This window comes from Hemitrygon akajei, chromosome 2, assembly GCF_048418815.1.
Source record: "Hemitrygon akajei chromosome 2, sHemAka1.3, whole genome shotgun sequence".
In the NCBI taxonomy this organism is placed as follows: domain Eukaryota; kingdom Metazoa; phylum Chordata; class Chondrichthyes; order Myliobatiformes; family Dasyatidae; genus Hemitrygon; species Hemitrygon akajei.
Genome location: NC_133125.1, coordinates 23084416 through 23106554, shown reverse-complemented (window position 1 = coordinate 23106554; position 22139 = coordinate 23084416). Strand labels below are relative to the sequence as shown.

At 35.8% G+C, this 22139-nt stretch overlaps 1 protein-coding gene across 12 annotated transcripts in view; it reads right to left on the bottom strand.

Moving 5' to 3' along the window:
- The window catches only part of apc (APC regulator of WNT signaling pathway), a 204572-nt gene that overhangs the window by 158775 nt on the left and 23658 nt on the right, over nucleotides 1-22139 (bottom strand). For 9 of the 12 annotated variants that reach the window (XM_073068361.1, XM_073068348.1, XM_073068339.1 and 6 more), the window contains exon 2: nucleotides 10852-10938. The exons of 1 other annotated variant lie outside the window; for it this stretch is intronic. The gene's annotated coding sequence lies outside the window, so the exon portion shown is untranslated. Of the gene's footprint in view, nucleotides 1-120; nucleotides 316-10851; nucleotides 10939-22139 lie in introns of all 12 variants that reach the window. 2 more of the 12 variants (XM_073068354.1, XM_073068330.1) reach the window with 1 other exon arrangement.

Here is a 22139-nt window from a genome sequence, read left to right as displayed (position 1 = left end):
CCCGACAGAAGCACTTTTTCTAGTAACCATAAGTTTATGCTATGAAGCTACCGAATAACACATAAAAATACACAGCCTATATAATATAGAAATCAAATATGTACAGCGTAGTTCACTTACTGGAATCGGGAAGACAGCAAGCACACTGATGATGGTGTGCTAGGCTGAGTCCTTGGAGGTTGGGGTGGTGGGACACTGGGCTGTCATCTCATCGTCGTCTGTTTTCATCAGGGCAGGCAGGTCACTTTCTTCTATGTCTGCCTGCCTCAATGTCGAAGGTTGAGCTTCGTCGTCTGCTGTGACTGATGTGGAAGGCTTGAAAAACAACAGTATGCTTGACTGCTTAGCTTCGCGCATTTTTCTATCATACAGTTCTTTGTAAGCACTCAAACCATCCTGCAAACCTGCCCTAAACTTACGTATCCTTTCAAAATTAAAGTCATACTTTTCTGCAATCATTGCAGCGTTGTCAATCGCAGCAAAAATCTCTCGCAATTGCTTCCCGTTCAGTTCCTGGACGTCTTCACTTTCCGGCTCTTCGCTACTGCGTTCGGCTTCCATTGTTATCCTTTCCTCTTCATCAGCTCTTCATCTGTCATTTCTTGGTCATGGGATGCCAAAACCTCTTCAACATCATCTTCGTCAACTTCCACAAACCCTTAGCCAAACTCACTATATCCTTACTTCGTTCACCATGATCGAAACACTAGTTTTACGCTAAGTGTAACACCCTTACACGCTCTTTTAGACTTTTCCGATACCTTAGAACTCATCTTGCTAACGGACGCACAAAATAAATCAACATAAAGCACAGATGCTCACAGTCACGTGTTTAAGCAATGCCAGCTAGAATGCAGTTCCGAGGGAGGAGCTAGTCTGCTCGGCGCACGCTGCCTTTTTTCACACGCTGCCTTTTTTGTGCGCTGCCTTTTTTCGTAACAGTGAAAACATCTTCTGTAAGCAAAAACAGGTAACTAATGTAGGTCTTTTGTAACAGTGAGTTGACGTAAAGCGAACGTTCGAAAAATGGGGGACACCTGTAACTAATGTAGGTCTTTTGTAACAGCGAGCTGACGTAAAACAAACGTTCGAAAAATGAGGGACAGTTGTAATTAAATCTTAGAAAGGCAGGGACTGATCAGAGTAAGTCAGCATGGCTCTCTCAGGGGCAGATATCATTTGACCAATCTTATTGAATTTATTGAGGCAATAAAACATTCTGATCAGGTCAATACAAAAGATGCGATATACGTGATTTGAGCCCATATTAACATGCAGAGCTAGTTAGCAAATGGGATTCAAAATTGGCTTGGAAAGGGAAGGGAGAGGACAATAGCAGAACCAACAATCTGCTGAAGGAACTCAGAAGTCGGAGGGGGGTGTGTGTGTGTGTGTGTGGGGGGGTGGGGGTGTGTGTGTGTGTGTGTGTGTGTGTGTGTGTGTGTGTGTGTGTGGGGGTGTGTGTGTGTGTGTGTGTGTGTGTGTGTGTGTGGTGTGTGTGAGGGGAGGGAGGGGTGGAAATGTTTCAGATCAAAACCTTGCATCAGGACTGAAGATAAAGAGGGAGGACAGCCAGTATAAGGGAGCAGTGATAAAGAATCCAGAGGCAATAGTTAGACCAAGGAGCGGTGTAGCGGTATGAAGATAATGGGCAGATTGAGGACAGGGGGTGGCACTGGGAGACATGATCGATGGAGGGAAACAGAACTAAAAGAAAGATGGATCCAGGAAGGATGTGGGGAGGATGATAATCAAGAACTCAACGGCTACCAGTGCTGAATCTGATAATGGGAACCATTAAGGGAGAGGTGAAAGGCAGATGGAACCGTGGGTGGGGGGGGGGGGGGGAGAGAAGAGAGGAGAACTAGTGGGTGAGATGTGTTTGGGTGATTAGTTCATCAATGGATAGAACTGGTAGGTAAGTTGGGAAAGGTCACAAAATGGGGTGGGACAGGAGCATGATGGGGAGGGGGAAGAGAAGCAAAAGGGGGCTCATAAATCTCAAAATGCTTTGCAATCTTCTCCTTGATGAATACTGACGTGAAATACTAATTTAGCAGCTCACCGCTTTCACTGGCTCCAGGCTTAAATTCCTTTGACCTTGTGTGGTCATGCTACCCTCTTGTTTTAATGTATATATAAAATGCCTTGGGATTTTCATTAATGCTATTCACCAAAGACATTTCACAGCCCTTTATACACCTCCTGAAGCTCTGTTTACATTCTTTCCAGATTCCTTTATATTCAAGGATCCTGTCCAATTTCTGCTTTGTCAACCTTCCTTTTGGACTAAATTTACAATATTTATCTTTCATGGTTCCCAAATCATGTACATCATTGTCTTTTCTACACAGGAATAAGTTGGTCCATAATTCTGACCAGATTGCATTTCAACAACTCCCCTCATCAGATGTGAACTTAACCAATAATAGGCTCTCAAAATCTCCTCTCCTTAGCTTCTGCCCAATGCGGTTAAATTATGATCACCTGGCCAGGCTCATTTGCTAGTAAATTCTAGTATGGCACATTTCATGGTTGAGCTATCTGACATACTGTTGCAAGAAACCCTCTTGGATACACCTAACAAATTCTGACTCATCTGACCTCTGACACTAAAGAAGTCCCAATCATTAAATTAAAGTCATCCACTACAACAACCCAGTTGCTTTAATCTCTCTCCACAATCTTCCTTCATATTTGTTCCAGCTGGCTATTGGAAGGCCTATTGTACATCTTTCTTATTCCCTTTTTTAAAAAAAATATTATTTATTTATTAAATTTTAGAGATTACAAAGAATAAATGTGGTGATAAAATAGTGAGAAAAATGATATTAACCCTCCCCCCTTAACCCTTATCTAAAAAAAGAAAAAAAAAAGGAAGAAAAGAAAGATTGCCTGGATATCGGAGGATTCCCACATGCTCCATGGAGTTCAAAATAATTTTGATATTTATTTTCACTTTCCCCAATTACTATAATTTTATCTTCAAAGGACCTATGTATCTAATCCTATCTTTTGTAAGTATGGGGACCAAATTTTCAAAAATATATCATATTCATTTCTTAGATTATACGTAATTTTTTCAAGTGGAATACAACTATGTATTTCATTATTCCAACGATCCATAGTTAAATTTAAATCAGATTTCCAAGTAACTGCGATAACTTTTTTGGCTACTGCCAAAGCAATTTTTATAAATTTTTTCTGATACTTATTCAATTTAAATTTCGTTATTGTCCCTTCAATGTCTCCTAATAAAAATAATAATGGACTATGTGGGAGTTGTACTCCAATAATTTGTTCCAATAAAAGTCTTAAATTAAAATGGTTGAATTTTAAATTGGTCTTGAATTTTAAATTGGTCTTGAATTTTAAAACAAGACCAAGTAAAATGTAAAAAAGTACCAATTTCTTGTTTACATCGAAAACATTGGTCAGACATCTTTGAATTTAATCTATTTATTTTCTGTGGTGTTATATATAATTGATGTAAAAAATTGTATTGTATTAATCTAAGTTAAACATTTATTGTATTTCTCATACTATCAGAACATAATCTTGACCAATTTTTTCCATCAATTTTAACATTCAGATCAGATTCCCATTTTTGTCTTGATTTATGAATTCCTAATTTAATTGTCTGCTTTTGAATCAAATTATACATACAAGATGTAAATTTTTAAATTTTTTCTTTCTGAATTAATATTTCTATTTCACTAGGTTTTGGCATCAACATTGTTTGTCCCAGCTTTTCTCGTAAATACGCTTTTAATTGAAAATAACAGAAAAGAGTGTTATTTGATATTTTATATTTATTTTTTAATTGATCAAACGACATCAATATACCTCCTTCAAAACAGTCACCTATATATTTAATCCCCTTTTGAAACCAATTATGTAAAAATTTATTATCCATTGTAAAAGGAATAAGCCTATTTTGAAAAAGTCCTTTTTGCTAATAAACATTTCTTTATCTCATCGTCCATATTTACCTTATTCCATAAATCAATCAAATGTCTTAATATAGGAGATTCTTTTTTTTCCCGTATCCATTTGGATTCCCATTTATATATAAAATCTTCTGGTATATTTTCTCCTATCTTATCTAATTCTATTCTAATCCATGCCGGTTTTTCTTCATCAAAAAAAGACGCAATAAATCTAAGTTGATTTGCTTTATAATAATTCTTAAAGTTTGGAAGTTGTAACCCTCCTAAATCAAATTTACATGTCAATTTTTCCAATGATATTCTTGACATCTTTCCTTTCCAAAGAAATTTCCTTACATATTTATTCAGTTCTTGAAAAAACTTCTGAAGTAATTGTATTGGTAAAGTTTGAAATAAATGTTGCAATCTAGGAAATATATTCATTTTTACAACATTAACTCTACCTATTAATGTTATTGGTAACATCATCCATTTATCAAGATCCTCTTTTATTTTTTTTAATAATGGCAAATAATTTTGTTTATATAAATTTTTAACATCATTATTAACTCTAATACCTTAAATATTTTATCCCATTTATTGACCATCGAAATTGAGTTGCTAATCGACATTGATTATAATTTCCTTTGGTAAGGGGTAAAATTTCACTTTTATCCCAATTTACTTTATAACCCGATACTTCCCCATATTCTTCCAATCTAAAAGATAATCTTTGCAAAGATTGCAATGGGTTTGTTAAGTAAATCAAAACATCATCAGCAAATAAGTTAATCTTATATTCTTCTTGATTAACTCTAAAGCCCCCAATATCTGAATCTGTTCTAATTAATTCAGCTAATGGTTCTATTGCCAATACAAATAAAGCAGGTGATAATGGGCAGCCTTGTCCAGTTGACCTCGTTAAACAAAATGATGTTGAAATCTGACCATTTGTAACTACTTTAGCTTGAGGATTAGTACTTAAAATTTTGATCCATTGTATAAAAGATTTTCCTAATTCATATTTTTCCAACACCTTAAATAAAAAATCCCATTCCAATCTATCAAATGCTTTTTCTGCATCCAAAGCAACTGCCACACTCATTTCCTCTCTTTTTTGTGCCAAATGAATTATACTAATTAACTGGGTAATATTATCCATTGATTGTCTATTTTTAATAAAACCTGTTTGGTCCATATGTATTAATTTTGGTAAATATTTAGATATTCTATTAGATAAAATTTTTGCTATTATTTTATAATCTGTATTCAACAAAGAAAGAGGCCTATATGATGCTGGTTTTAAAGGATCTCTATCTTTTTTTGGCAGTACAGTTATGATCGCTGTTAAAAAAGATTGTGGGAGTTTATGCATTCTTTCTACTTGATATATTAATTCCATAAAAGGAGGAATTAATAAATCTTTAAATTTTTTATAAAACTCAGGAGGAAAACTATCTTCTCCTGGAGATTTATTACTCTGAAGTGATCCTAAAGCTTCTTCAACCTCTTTTAATGTAAAGGGCATATCTAATCCTTTCTGTTCTTCCAAATTTAATTTTGGAAGGGTTATTTGTGATAAAAATTTATCTATCTCAGCAATCTTATTTTTTGATTCTGATTGATATAGTTCAGTGTAAAAAATTTTTAAAGTTTCATTAATTTCTAAAGGCTTATAAGTAACCTTATTTACACTTGTTCTAATTGCATTTATTGTTTTAGAAACCTGTTCTGTTTTCAACTGCCAAGCAAGAATTTTATGTGATCTTTCACCTAATTCATAATATTTCTGTTTAGTTCTCATAATTACTTTTTCTGTACGATATGTCTGGAGTGTATTATATGGTAGTTTTTTGTTAACAAGTTGTCTTCGTTTTTCTTCTGTCATGCGTCTTTGAGATTCTTTTTCTAACTTTATAATATCTTTTTCCAACTGATCTATTTCTGCTGCGTATTCCTTCTTAATTTTAGATGTATAATTTATAATCTGACCCCTTAAATATGCTTTCATCGCTTCCCATAATACAATTTTATCCTCTACTGAATGTAAATTTGTATCCAAAAAAAATTGAATTTGTTTTTTCATAAAATCACAAAAATCTTGACGTTTTAATAGAATTGAATTAAATCTCCATCTATAAATCGATTCCTCCTGATCCATCATTATCATTGTCATTATCAAGGGAGAATGATCTGACAGTATTCTTGCTTTATATTCCACACTTTTCACTCTATCTTGAATATTTTTTGATATTAAAAAAAAATCAATCCTTGAGTAAGTTTTATGTCTATTTGAATAAAATGAATAATCTCTTTCTCTTGGATTAATTTTTCTCCATATATCAATCAGGTTTAAATCTTTCATTAATGATAAAGTTAATTTTGTTACTTTTCATTTTGTAGCAACTTTAGTTGACCTATCCAAAACTGGATCCAAACAAAAATTAAAATCTCCACCTATTAATATTTTATCATGTGCATCAGCCAATTTCAAAAAAACTTCTTGTATGAATTTTGCATCGTTTTCATTTGGTGCATAAATATTCATAAAAGTCCATAATTCTGAAAAAATTTGACAATGTATAATTACATATCTCCCCCCAGAATCAATTATTACATTTTGTATTTTAATTGGTAAAGATTTATTAACCAAAATTGCAACTCCTCTCGATTTTGAATTAAATGAAGCTGCAATTACATTTCCAACCCAATCTCTCTTTAATTTCTTATGTTCTGTTTCTGTTAAATGCGTTTCTTGTAAAAAAAAGCTATGTCTCCTTTCATTTTCTTAATTATATGTTAAAACTCTTTTTTCTTTTCACAGGTCCATTAATTCCATTAACATTAAAACTTAATAAATTAAGCAAATTAATCATTCATAGTACCTTGGGAACTCTTTAAAATTCTCCATGTTGCTATGAGTCTCTCCCCAACCATCCAGGCAAAAAAGAAGAAAAATATAAAAAAGATAACTAATATATAAGAAAAAAAAACAAAATACCCCCCCCCCACTAATGTTGCGAATAAAAAGAACACAACATTACCCCTCTCCATTTTACGGGTCATGGCAGTCGCCATGATTGTACACGTGAAACTCGCAGCCATCGATCAGGAGCTCCTCCAGCTCCCCCGCAAAAAGAAAAAAATATATATATATTAATGAAGAAAAAAAAAAGAAAATAATTAATGTCTCTACTCCCAATTAATTCTCCTCGACTATTTTTTCCTTATGAATGTCCATCAAGTCCAACCTTGTTTCAATCTTCATCATTAGTCCATTTCATTTCTATAATTTCTTTAGTCCTCTTCATGAACATCAGGTAGTTCTTGAACAAATTTCTCCGCTTTCCGGTAGTCAACAAAAAAGCTTCTTTCTCCATTTTCCAGGAAAATTATCAATTTTGCTGGGTAGCTCAATAAAAATTTATAGCCCTTTTCCCATAAAGATTTTTTCACTGGATTAAATTCTTTCTGCCTCTTCAGAAGATCGTAACTTATGTCTGGATAAAAAAAAACTCTTTTCCCTTTTATTATTAATGGCCCATTTCTCTCTTTAGCACCCTGAGTAGCTGCCTTCAAGATCATTTCTTTATCTTGATACCTTAAGCATTTTATCAAAATTGATCTTGGATTTTGATCTTGTTGAGATCTTGGTCTTAAAGCTTTATGTGCTCTTTCAATTTCAATTACTTGACTTCCTTCTTTCATTTCCAAAATTTTCGGAATCCAATCTTGAAAGAATTTTATTGGATTTTCTCCCTCTGTACCTTCCATAAGACCAACAATTTTAATATTATTTCGTCTACTAGAGTTCTCAAGCGCATCCATTTTTTCAAACATCCGTTTTCTTTCTGCTGTCCAGACAAGATTATCATTTTCTATTTTTTCAGTATTTTCTTCCACTTTTACTTCCATCTCTTTAACTTCCTTCTCCATCTTCTTTTGTTTTTCCACCACATTATCAAGTGTATTCTGCATCCTTTTTATATCTTTTCTTATAGCTTTTAATTCATTCGTCATATATATCAGGATACCTTTTATGTCTCCTTTAATCTCTTTCTTCTTTTCCTCTTCTTCTTCCTCCGAATTTCCCAAAGAGTCTGTTTCTACTTCCGATCCAGATCCAATTTCACTTCCAGCCGTAGTTGGGATTTGTAGTTTTGTTGATATCTTTTCATACATACTTTCGCGCATGCGTTCCTGCCGTTTCTTCTTAGAGACCGCCGACATTGCTGCAACTTCCTTCCCCGTATCATCAGAAGTGCCATGCACTTCGCCGGAAGGAGATCCAACTTGAGTCCGATGCTTCGCCGAAATGGTTAGGCCTTTTTCCCCACCGATTTGCACAGTCTTCGAAGTAGTAGCTTTCTTCTGTTTCAATTTAGGAGTCACATCAAAAGATAATCCCGAGTTGCTTATAAATAGTTTCTAATAGATATTTGTTAACTCTTCTTCATTTAAACCCTATTTCATTACTTTTTACGAGGGAGCTGGATTCCCAACGTCTCGACCCTACGTCATCACGTGACGCCCCCCCCCATCTTTCTTATTCCTGAACTCTACCATGCTCCCTCTGTGGATTTGCACTCCAGGATCCTTTCCAAATGAAGCTGTCACATTTTCCCTGGTCAGTGGTACAAACATTGAAAGAATCAATGGACTTGAGCCCTTGAGACCACACGGGAAACATTTTAATTCAGAAATACACCTGTCACCAATATTGTTAGCTGATTTTGGATCCAATGGGTTTTCACGTATCTGATCAGTTCGATTTGAGATTTGTCAAAAACCCTTCTGAAAGCATCCACAATTAATCAAGCATGCTGTCCACAACTTTACATTACCTCTTAGGAAAACCATCATAAAATTACACAAAATATGTGGCAAAAAAACTATTCAGTCTGCACTTGTGATTCCAACAAACTCTCTCACATTATATTAAGATCTATCATCTTACTTCTCCATTGCAAAACCCCGTATCCATTTGCATGCTATTCTCCTGAAATTATCATTGTGACTGCTACCACATACTCAAAAGATCTTCTTGACTCTTTAACAATCATTTTCATTCTAATTTTAATGACTAACAAATATAAAGATCTTATGGTATCTACACATTCAAAGCTCTTCAATCTAAAAAAGCTCCAGTAGATGGCCCCTTGGTTTTTATCCTTAATCCATTGAATTCCATTCAATAGTGTAGAGAATAATTTGTATTCTTTAACAAAGCATTACTATATAAAGTATTATCTTCAAGCTGATTTTTTAAAAATAGTTAATCCAACTAGTAATATATTTACTGATTCTATTAAAAAGAAAAAGCTAACAAAATTTCTGAGAATAGAATAGGGATAAGAGAAGAGAATTTGAATTTGAATTTGCTTGAATTCCTCAATTATTTATGTATCTGTAAATATTTTGGCCGGTTGGTGTTGAGGTGGCATCAGCACTGGACTTCAAGGTATTTGGTCCCGAGTTCGAATCCAGCTGAATCCCAACCTGGGCAGCAGCAGTATCTGTGTGGAACAAAGGCCTACTTCCATATCTTGCCACAAAAATCCTGTGGACAACTACACTATCCACAGGGTCATCATGAATTGATGATGACTCAAAAGCATTCAGCAACAACAAATATTTTTATATCACCTTTTGAAATTCTATTCTATTCATTTAATATAGAGAATAGAATATTGCATAGATACAGTACCGTGCAAAAGTCTTAGCTACATATATTTAGCTAGGGTGCCTAAGACTTCTGCACAGCACAGTACTGTAGTATATTTATATATACTACAGCTATTTATATATAGCTGCCACAAAAAAAATTAATGACATACATGAGTGATATGAACCTGATTCTAATGTGGATCCATATTGTGGACTGAGAGTGTGAAGAGGGTATTATACATCACATTTACTAGTGTTAAATATAATTTTGCACTTCATTAACCAACATTATTACCTGTTTAACACCATTCTACATTCTAGTTGTACTGCTATCTGTTACATATTTAATTTGAATAAATCCAAAAATATTAACTTTAAAATCATATGGTTTATTGAAAAATCACAAGGTGATAAGACTATTTAATTTGTAAATTTTATTGCAGTGACATAATTTAAATTACGAACTTTATTTCAACATATTTACCTGATTTGACCTCCCTGAATTTACCAGCAAACTTTAATGAATTTCAATTTACCAGGGCCTCAGAAAAATACATCAGGAAAAACTGTTTTATAATACATTGCAGCAAAAATCTTCATAGCAGGTCTGCAACACTGAATACTGGGACCAATTGTTTTCTGCACAATATATTAGAAGCAAACCTACAAATAGTCATTTAATTAAGTAATTAGAATATCACATTTCAGACATTTGAGTAAAAGATAAATTCCTTTCAGTGGGAATTCCATTCAATAGTGTAGAGAATAATTTGTATTCTTTAACAAAGCATTACTATATAAAGTATTATCTTCAAGCTGATTTTTAAAAAATAGTTAATCCAACTAGTAACATATTTACTGATTCTATTAAAAAGAAAAAGCTAACAAAATTTCTGGCATAAACCAAGTTATTTTTGAATTGTTAGCTCAGATTTTGGCTGCAACGTGCCAAAGATAACTATCCATATATTTGTTTTTATTATGAGTCCAAGAATTTTTCTAAACAAACTGTGGTATTCCACCCAAATCATCTACATTCCCTTGTCTTTAGATTTTTATCATGCTCATGTATTAAAATGCCTGAAATACAAAAACAGCGAGAACTTGTCAGTAATAATTTATCTCACCTTTAAACTAGCATATTACTTCCTGTTTGATTCCAATCATCAAATCTAACATTACAACAAAAGATCTCTCAAAATACCATGTGCCTATTAAAAAAACATATTAGTAAAAATCTGAATGTTGCACTTACAGGAAAATGGCCACAAAAGATGCAACAAATGGATGTAGTTCCTTTTATCCAAGACTTAATTCACCAAGAGGAACATGTCGAATATATCTGAGAAAGTGAAAAAGATCAAGATTTACAACTGAAAACCAACCTCCTTTGCAAATATGATTGTATTCTAATATGAAGTAAATTATAGGCAATTAACTATACATTTCATGTTGCCATTTCTTTTCCAGTGTGAATAAATACGGGATTGGATTAAAGGATGGAGAGTTAAAGGCAAGTTTGAAACGGGCTGAAATCTGAGCTGAGATTCAGAATACATAGATTTTTAAACTTTAAGGAAATCAAGGATTATGAGAAATGGGCAGGAAAATATTAAATTTTGGAAGTAGGTTGGCTGCAAAAGAAAACCCTCTGTATTCTCTACATGTAGAAGGCTGCAGGGTTATCTAACTACAGTGTTAAATTGATGAATTTATTAGAGAAACAATTTAATATGGTGAGAAATCTGACTTTTGCTGCTGGACAGCACTCCTATATAGAACTCTTCATGGAGCTGTTTGGATGTGCAAACTTGAACGTGATATTTTACACTTTTTTGAAAATTCCAACATGGTGCAAAAGGTATACACCCACCTCTTGATTTGAAAGCAACCACCATGAGAGCCTTGATAAACAAAGCACAATTGGAAGGTGGTATCAAAGCTATGTATACTTGTGAAATTGGCAAGGATAAAACTGAACAGTGGTCTAAAGTCAAGATAGAGCAGAAAGATATCCAGAAATCAAAAATAAGCAAGAAAACCCAAATGAAGGGAGCTTTAGATGAGTGAACAAGGGTAAAACACAGCATAACAAGACTAAGTTCACAAAGAAACAGACAAGATATGGGAAGTGTGTATACATGCTTCAATTACAGTTTAAAATGTAACAAACATTACCAGTTATCCTTTTCTTAGTGGATAAGTTGTACCAAAAAATCAAATGACTGAACCCAGCACATTTGATGAACTGATTGAATGAAGGGCTATATTTTAGGTTCTTACAAAAATGAAAACCAAAAAAAAGATGAAATAAATATCTGCAAAGTAGTCTTGCCTGAATCTCAATACATGTTAGACCATCAAAAATTGAACTTACAAGATAATGAAATTTTCCACTTTTGCTTTGGACAATTCTAACATTAAAGCTTACTGGCACTTTGCCATCTGACACAGCCAAAGCATTCCTAAAACAATTGACAAAAGGATGTTACAGCCCACAAGCAATTAGTGGTAAAAATAAGCTCTGAAAAAAATATACAGCACAAGGAAGAAATGCTGATGAATTTTAATCAGCCATGTAAAACTGGGAAAAAATGGAAAGAATCTGAAAATTTATGTAGGGAGGGAGCAGTGAAGGCTCCATTGCTGAAGCACAGCAAGCTAAAATTAAAATCCATAACCAAAATATGTATTAAATTGCTGCTATACTGTTCAATAATGTAATAAATAACAAAAGATGATCAATTTAAAACTTATTTACCATGAGAAAGGAGTTAAAACAAATTTCTTTACGCAACAAACTAAAGGAAATCAGAAAGGAGTGTTAATGATAACACAGCAGATTGTGTAGATGCTGAAAATACAGAGTAATACACACAATGCTGGAGGAATTCAGCAGGTCAGGCAACATCTATGGAGAGGAATGGAGAGGACTGAGACCCTTTACCAGGAGCTGCAATGAAATCTGATTAAGATATAGACAATGGTAACATTAGAAAGAGTCAAGAGTGCAGGTTCCCACTTGAGAAAGAGCACTACAGGCAGTCCCCGGGTTACGAACGAGTTTTGTTCCTAAGTCTGTCTTTAAGTCGGATTTGTATGTAAGTCAGAACAGGTATATCCGGTATTATTTAGCGTCAGTTAGTCAAACGTTTGTCTTAGTATATAGTATATATTTTATCTTTCTATGCATATAATAATAATTAAACCACTGTGTTGCTTAGTAATAATTGTAGCTTTCATCAGGGCAGGGCCTTTCACATGCTCCATTATTCTCACTTTATCCTTTAAAATTGTTCCAATCGTTGACCGACTGTACCCTAACGCTTTTCCAATGACCGATGGCATTTCACCTTTTACCAATTGCTTTATTATTTCCACTTTATTTTCAATCGTGATCGTTTTCCGTCAACGGAACAGAAACACTGCAGATTCAGCAGCAGCCGCGGGCAGCGGGTCCTGAGCTCCCTCGGGTCCTAAAGTCCACCCGCATTGAGACAGGTTAAATGGGACAAGTCGGGGTGGTGCTGACTGGAGAAGGGGGGTCAGGGTGAATCTTGCTAAGAAAAATTTAAGCCAAATACAAAGTTACACACTCAACACAGTATTAACGGCAACATAATCCAACTTAAAATGGTGGATAGCATTCTCCTTCCTTGAGCTGACAAATTTTTAATGTAATAGGCTTTATGGCAGGCCACTTGTAAGTACGAGTTGTTCGTAAGTCGGACATTCGTAACTCAGGGACTGCCTGTGATGACAAATTGACTGCAGTTCAAATAATAAAGTTGGTGTTCTGCAGTGACAAGTGCTACCCATGAATATAACCATCAAATGCATGCCTCAAAAAGGATCAGGAATGGGTTCTTAGTACTTCTATATAACAAGTTTTCAGTAACAATAAGAAAAAGGAAAAGGGAAAGCACTGAAGGAGGATACTACAATTCTAAATAGATAAGCAAGATGACTACAGAACACCATTTATTTGGCTTAAGAAATAATGAAAATGACATTAATTAGGCACTTTTGTAATAGTCCGCTTGAGAGAATTGCAAATTCAATGGCAAATTTCAAAGATAAAAAGGCTTGCAACATAAAAAAGCTGATGCAACATAAAACAGCTGATATGTCATCTAAGTTATCCTAATAAAGGATAGGGAAAGCATTAATGTTCAGAGAAGGAGAATTTTTGTTCACAACTAATTTTCTTATATCTTCATTCCAAGGAAGGGATTAACATCGCAGTTATGAAATAAGGTGGCGGGTGTTAAGAGTAGAAAACCAAAAGTGACAACGTAAAATTTGTTTATGGAAAGAGATCAAAAATGGTGAAGGTAAATATGCTCAATTAGATAAAAACTCAGGATTGTTTTTGGTGACGAATATGTACTTTGATAATAAATTTACTTTGAAAACTTTGAAGCTAATTGCAGTGACTTAAGGAAGGACTTCATGCGAAAAAGGCAACTTGTGCATGAAACAGGGATACAGGAGAGATATTTAATGGTACAAAATATGTGGTATATATGCAATTAAGAATGTATTGACAAGAATCATAAAGGAGACTGGTTAAAAAGAAAGAACACAGGAAACAGTTGAGGCCGGTTCATTGGCTATATTTAAGAGGAGGTTAGATATGGCCCTTGTGGCTAAAGGGATTAGGGGATATGGAGAGAAAGCAGGTACAGGGTTCTGAGTTGGATGATCAGCCATGATCATACTGAATGGCGGTGAAGGCTCGAAGGGCCAAATGGCCTATTCCTGCACCTATTTTCTATGTTTCTAACATCAAAGTCTACATGGGAAAATGTGAAAAAATCTGAAATTGATTGTCTCAATTAAAGATTCTGGATGGAATTTTTTCTGACTAGAACGTGGCCTGCAGTGCATTCCCTAGTCAGTTTTGGGTCATTAATTAATCTGGTCTCAGGCATAGAGAGAAGTATTATAAAGTTTGCCATTTCAAAACTTAACAATCAAGTGTACAGCAATGAGATTTCTTCAGAATGACTGGATAGTGAAATGGGTAGAAAGAGTTTCATACAGCATTTAGTGAAGCATTCATACATTCTAAATCCTGACATCCAAAATCCTAGCATCCTAAATGCACTTTGCAGTAGAGCTCACAAACAAGATTTGTCGTGATGCCATGTAACAAGAGGAAAAATAACCCAAGAGGATGTGAAGTCCAGAAACAATTTTTTAGGGTACCATACAAGAGAATGCACCACTGAAGATACCAATGAAGGTACTTCCTCTGGGATTGAAGTTCTAGGAGATATGCAGAATTAATTGTGACAAAAAATATAAATGGGGTTGGGGGGAGGAAGAGGAGGGGGAAATCAGTGAACAAAAAGTCGCTGCAAGTTACAATAAGATCCAAAAGCAGAGACTTTACAGAAGTACTTCACAGTTCAAAAAGGGTAATATGAAGCACTTTTTTAAGATGATACAGTGGAGATTGTGAGAATCATTTCCCCAGCTATTTCAGAAACAAGTATACTGGTAGACCATGAGGAGATGGCTCATATGCCAGCACTCACCTTTAATGGAGGGATTCAGAGAGTTTAAAATCATTCAGAAAAGTGCGTTAATAATAGACAATCAGCAAGGTTAAGATATTTAAAAGAGTTAGAATGCATATTTGAGGGAATAAATATGAACACTTTGGAAGGTTGATCTTGAAGGCAGAGTACATGGAAAATGGCAGAATTGTTAGCAGTGTGGAGGAAAACAGTTATCTTAGTCTCCAAGTCCATAGATCCTTCAAAGTTGCTGCACAAGGCATATTGTGAGTTAGCTTTCATTAATTGGGAGCTTGAGTTCAACAGCCATGAGGTATTGCTGCAGCTCTATAACACACTGGTTAGACCATACTTCAAATATTACGTTCCGTTCTCATTATAGGAAGGTTGTGAAGATTTACCAAGATGTTGCCTGGATTAGAGACATGTCTAATGTGGAAAAGTTGAACAAGCTAGGGCTTTATTTTTCTTTGAAGGAGGATAAGAGAGGCAACTTGATAGAAGGGTATATTATAAAATTCATAAATAGAGTGGACAGCCGGTGCCTTTTCCCGAGGACAGCAATGGCTAATACCAGAGGACATCTTCTCTGATGTGAGGATGCAAAGAAATTGCCAAAGGTTCAGCAATCTCTTCTTTCACTCCTATAGTAACCTGGGAACCTATCTATCCTAATGCTTTTCAGATGTTCTTGCACATCCTCTTTCTTAACCTTGACATCTTTTAGCCTAACAGCCTGTTTTACGCTGTCCTCACAAACAAAGTCCCTCTCACTGGTGAATACCCAAATAAAGTATTCATTAAGGATCTCCCCTACCTCTTCCAACTCCAGTCACACTTTGTCTTCAATCCCTAATCAGTCCTACCCTCAGTCCAGTCATCCTCCTGTTCTTCAACAATGTGTGGAACATCTTGGAGTTTTCTTTAATCCATCTCGCCAAGACCTTCTCAAGTTCTGGCTCTCATAATTCTATTCTTAAGCTCTTTCCTTGCTATCTTCCTGGCAGAAGAAGCCAGCTAAATTATGGAAGATTACTAGCATTACACAGAATCTGTTAAACTCAGGATGTTTACTAAAGATCACCAAAAAGCAGATACACTATTAAAAGTGAAACAAGTCAATGAGAAAATTTCAAATAAGTACAAATACTGTAACTGAAGATTTCAGTTATATGCTCAGCACTGTGCAAAAGTCTTAGGCACATAAATATAGTTAGGGTGCCTAAGGCTTTTGCACAGTACTGTATTTGTCAATGTGAAGCAGAGAGCAAGTTTGTAAATCTGGCAGGAGCAAAGTATGTTGAGAATGATGAGGGTGGAGCCCTGCCGGGAAGAGAGGGTGGTTGTGAGACAGGTGGCAGAGAAGGAGTGCCAGTGGCAGGAGTGGCATGGGTGCAGACACGCCCAGCCCTGAGACACCAGGCAAGGTCATTTGATTCCAAACAATTAGTCTCCCTGGTGCTTCCCACTCCCTCCCCTCTTCCTTCCCCTTTTCCCAACAATGACTCTCCTCTGCCTGCCCCCTTCTCACTCTCATTCCACAACAGAGACCCATCATAATCAGACAATACACACAAAATGCTGGTGGAACACAGCAGGCCAGGCAGCATCTATAAGGAGAAGCACTGTCGACGTTTCGGGCCAAGACCCTTCATCAGGACAAAGGGTCTCGGCCCGAAACGTCAAAAGTGCTTCTCCTTATAGATGCTGCCTGGCCTGCTGTGTTCCACCAGCATTTTGTGTGTGTTGTTTGAATTTCTAGCATCTGCAGATTTCCTCGTGTTTGCCCATCATAATCAGGTTTATCATCACTCACATACATCATGAAATTTTTTATTTTTGCAACAGCAGTACAATGCAATACACAAAATTACTACAGTACTGTGCAAAAGTTTTCAAAACCTGAACTACATATATGTGCCTAAGACTTTTGCACAGTATTGTAACTGGAAGAAGAAACAATGTGAGAGGCATTATTGAAAGACCTCAAAGTGGTCAGCTGGCTCCATCCAGCCTGTGTTGGCGCTTGAAGCTGAACTTATTGGGTCACTTTCTTTGCAGTTTGCAAACTTAGGGGTCTTTTAAATTTGTACCCATTTACCATCAGGCAATGGATTCCAAGTCCCCAATACTCACTGGGCTTCACACGAAGCTTTCCCTCAAATTTACTCACGTTCTTTCTTTCTTCAATTATCCTGAACCATTATTAAGTTTCTTTTTATTTAGGACATCATTTAAATGTATCATTAAATTTCCCTTGACCTCTCTACCCTGAAGCCAATGTTGGCTTCTCCAATTTACTTAACTGTAATCACTCGTCATTGGAGCTTTTCTGCTCCAGGTCATCCAAGTGATTTCTGAAACTGTCCTTCCTGAAAATACTTAAACAGAAGCAGACCAATGCTTAATACTTAAACAGAAGCAGACCAATTTCTTTCAAAAACACAAAGTTGAACAAAAGTGAGGAAATAAAATGTAAATGGCATTTTCGGTGAAGAACCTTTGATCAGAGCCAGAAAAATGAAAAGACTAGTCTGTTAAGTTGTATCAAGCGAAAGCTGGAGAGAATAGAATCAGAATCAATTTTATTATCACCAGCATGTGTCGTGAAACTTGTTAACTTAGCAGCAGTAGTTCAGTGCAATACATAATAGAAGAAAAGAAATTAAAATAATAAATTACACTATACATATAATGAATAGATTAAAAATTGTGCAAAAACAGAAATAATATATATTTTAAAAGTGAGATAGTGTTCATGGGATGAATGTCCATTAGGAATCAGATGGCAGAGGGGAAGAAGCTGTTCCTGAATTGCTGAGTGTGTACCTTCAGGCTTCTGTATCTCCTACCTGATGGTAACAGTGAGAAAAGAGCATGCCCTGGGTGTTGGGGGTCCTTAATAATGAACACTGCCTTTCTGAGACACTTCTCCTTGAAGATGTCCTGGATACTTCGTAGACTAGTACCCAAGACAGTGTTCTCTAGGTGCAGACCATAGTCGTCAAAGTAACTGTTACTTAAAAGGCCGTTGGGGTAAAATAATGCAGAAACAATTTGAAACAAACTGAAACAAAGGTACAGCCATTCTATTAACTGGAAAACACATCTGTTATTATTTAACCCACTATTAACTCCCAAATTGTTGGAGCAACACAGGGAGGTCAGATACAGAGAAGGGTATGGGTCAGGGAATTAAAGTGACAATCAACTTGAGCTTGGTTAACCTTGCTCACTGAATACCATCTAGTACAATGTATGCTTATAGATAAGCCCACATTGTAAGCGCTCTAATGCAGTACACTAATTTGGATAAAGCGCAAGAGAATGTTTTTTTAAAAAGTATGGTTCAATGTAGAGTCACTAACATCAGTTGAGATAGTAGGCATGAACCACGAGTGGTCATATTGGGTTCATGTGATGAAATATTCAGATTGAGAGGAATGTCCATTTAAGATCTGAATAATATGCAGGTTTTTTTTTTAACTCATTTTGTGAATTGTCAAATACCTAGTATGCAGGAAACAATTTTGTGCATTAATTTAGATTTAATCAAAAATAAACTAATGCTTTTGTTGTTCAAAAGTTTTTGCTCTAAGTAGAGGAGACTCCTTTGTCAATTAAAGTTGAGTTTCGAATTACTGAATTTTCATTAAACCAGAAATGAATGGTCAACTGTATTAAGGAAGTATTACAATACTTCACTGCTCTTACTTAAAATGGATTTCAATAAATGAATTTCCTTTGTTTCGCTTTGCTTGCTTTTCTACTCTACCCATAGTGGACCTGCATTTTAAAATATCTACAATTCTAGTTTTTAAGATGATTATGGAGCACAAGGTACTTTGAGTTCCAACAGAAAGTTATCAAAGTAAAATTGGCTTAAGATTTGTCACTGGCTTCTATCTGCAGTTGAGACTGGTTTCATTGGAAAAGTATCAAAATATAAAGGGTGGAGCAGTATTCATAGAAAGACTTCCCAGAGGATGAAGTATCTCCAAGGGTGGAGAGGATGTTTTGGAAATGGAAAGAGAACAGACAAATATTAATTACATAGATTGTAATACAGTGAATCCAACCAACAACATGGACAAAAAACATGAACTGCAGTGAAGCATTTAACAAGGTCTTCCATGGTAGACTGGTCCAGAAGATTAAAATGCATGGAACCTATAGTGACTTGGTAAATTGGATCATTGGATGAAGACACAGGACAGTGGCAGAGTGCTGTTTTTTTGACTGGAAATCCAGTGTCAATGGTGTTCCAGAAGGATCAATGCTAAGACCTCTGATTTTACAAGATGTACTGAGAATTTGGATGAAGCTGTGGATGACCTGATTGGTAAATCTGTGATAACATGAAAGTGATGTAGTTGTTTAACTAAGAAAGGTTGTCAAAGGGCCCAGCAGGATATAGCTTAGACGGAAATTTAGGCAAAGGATGGCAGATGTTGAGTTTAATCTGGACAAGTGTGAGGTCAAATGTAAGCAGAAAGTGGCAAGACCCCTTGAGCACTGCTGTACAGAGGGATTTCAGGGTGCAAGTCCATAGCTCCCTTAAAGTGGCAACACAACTGGATAGGTGGTAGAGAAAATATACAGCATGATTGCTTTCATTGGTCAGGGCATAGAGAATAAATGTTGTGAAATCATATTACAGCTGAATTAAACTTTGGTTAAATCAATTTGCAGTACTGCATGCAGTTCAGTTCACCACATTATAGGAAACATCTGGAGGATGCAGAAGAGGTTCACCAGGATGTTGCCTGAATTGGAAGATATTAGTTCCAAGGAGAGTTTGGACAAATGCAGGTTGTTTTATATGAAGCATGGGAAGTTAAGGCACAACCTGGTATAATTACATAATATTAAGAGAGGCATGGACAGAATAGAAAGTTGGGATGGTCAGTCCATTTTGCCAGGATGAAAGCGTCAAATATTTTAAGGTTTAAGGAGGTCCTTTTAAAAAAAAATATCAGAGAGTGGTAGGTGCCAAGAAAGAACTGCCAGGGAAGGTGATAGAAGCAGATATGAAAGGAACATTTAGAAAATTCCTGAAACAAACAATGTTATGGGTGTGGAAGTCAGTGGTATTGCTGATGAGGCAGATAAGGGGTTCAGTGCTAATTACTACTAAGTTACAAAGGATTGGCTTCAACCTTTGAAATGGTGAAAGCAGAAAAATAAGGACAATAGCTAGAAAGTTTAATACCAACGTGCTTAAAGTGGAAAAAATCTAAAGTAAAGCCAATTACTTTAATGGAAACAAACCAAGCCTTATGCAAACTAAAAAAGGCTCAAAAACAATCGACTTGGGTGATGAAGATCAATTATCTTTTTTGATTGATTTTGTATTTTCAGGCAGTGATAAGCCACGCTGATGTGATATGCTTTCAAACAGAAATCTTAGGGCTTCAGAGAACAACCTGAAAATTGGCTGAAGAGTAATTTTCAGTCAAAATGGGCACTGTAAACAAACACAACGCTTGTCCTTGAGATGAAATCTGGCATCATAATTACATCCAATTTATGCGAGTAATGAGGGTTCAAAGACTTAACTTCGTTAATTTTGAAAATGAATTTAAAACATTCAGTTTTGAAGCAGTTATTGGCATCACTTTGAACAAAACCAGAAAGGATTAACCAATAAAGAGCCAAGAAAAGGCAGATTACATACAATTTAGCATTCATATGAAATCAATGCTTTGCGGATTGCAAACAAGTGACAAGTGCCATCTTCAAAGGTGCTAAAATATCAAGGAATACAGAACAAGTAATCCAGGATGTCTAATCAACACAAACTAGCATTGTACAAGTGACAAGTGCCATCTTCAAAGGTGCTAAAATATCAAGGAATACAGAACAAGTAATCCAGGATGTCTAATCAACACAAACTAGCATTGTACTAGGACAAGAGGGCACAACTTCAGGATTGAAGAACATCCTTTTAAAATTGAGATGCAGAGAGATTACTTTAGTCAGAGGATGGTAAATCTGTGGAACTTGTTGCCACAGGCGGCTGTGGAGGTCAAGTTATTGGGTGTATTAAAAGCAGAGATAGATAGGTTCTTGATTGGCCAGGGCATCAAAGGGTATGGGGAGAAAGCAGGGGAATGGGGATGACTGGAAGAATTGGATCAGCTGTGATTGAATGGTGCAGCAGACTCGATGGGCTGAATGGCCTACTTCTCCTATATCTTATGGTCTTGTACAATGCCAATAGAATATTAAATTATATAGGGAAGGTTAATTACTACACAAGCAACATACAGCAAAAGCTCAGTTATCAGGCACATCAAATTATTTAGCCTTGGGTTGATCAAATTTGCATGTTATTTAAGAGTTACCCAGGGCATTCACCTGAGAGCTCACATCTCCAAAATGTTGGTTACTCAATTGTAAAAACCCATTGGTGTTGTGAGAAGCTGCGTGCGTAAATGTTTCTGACAGAAAATGGAAAAAAAAACTTAACATGGTGATAAAACAAGTTGAATTGAATTGAACTGTCTTCATTTCTTATATCTTCCACATACAGGAGGAGTAAAAATCTTTACATTGCGTCTCTGTCCGAATGTGCAACTTGCAAATTATGGTAATTTATAACAAATAGTATGTACAGTAAGATATACAACAGAACAGTCAATATAGCTTAGAAATACAATTGTGTCAGAGTGAATTAATCAGTCTGATGGTCTGGCAGAAGAAGCCTGACCTGGAGCCTGTTGGTCCTAGCTTTAATACTGTGGTACTCTCTCCTGGATGGTGGCAGCTGGAAGTTTGTGGTTGGGGTGACTGGGGTTCCTAATGATCCTTTGGGCCCTTTTAAAATACCTGTCACTGTAAATGTCCTGAGTAGTGGGAAGTTCACATCCACAGATGTGCTAGGCTGTCCACACCACTCTCTGTAGAGGCCTGTGATTGAGGGAAATACAGTTCCCATACCAGGTAGCGATAGAGCTAGTCAGGATGCTCTCAATTGTGCCCCTGTAGAAAGTCTTTAGGATTTGGGGACTTGTAC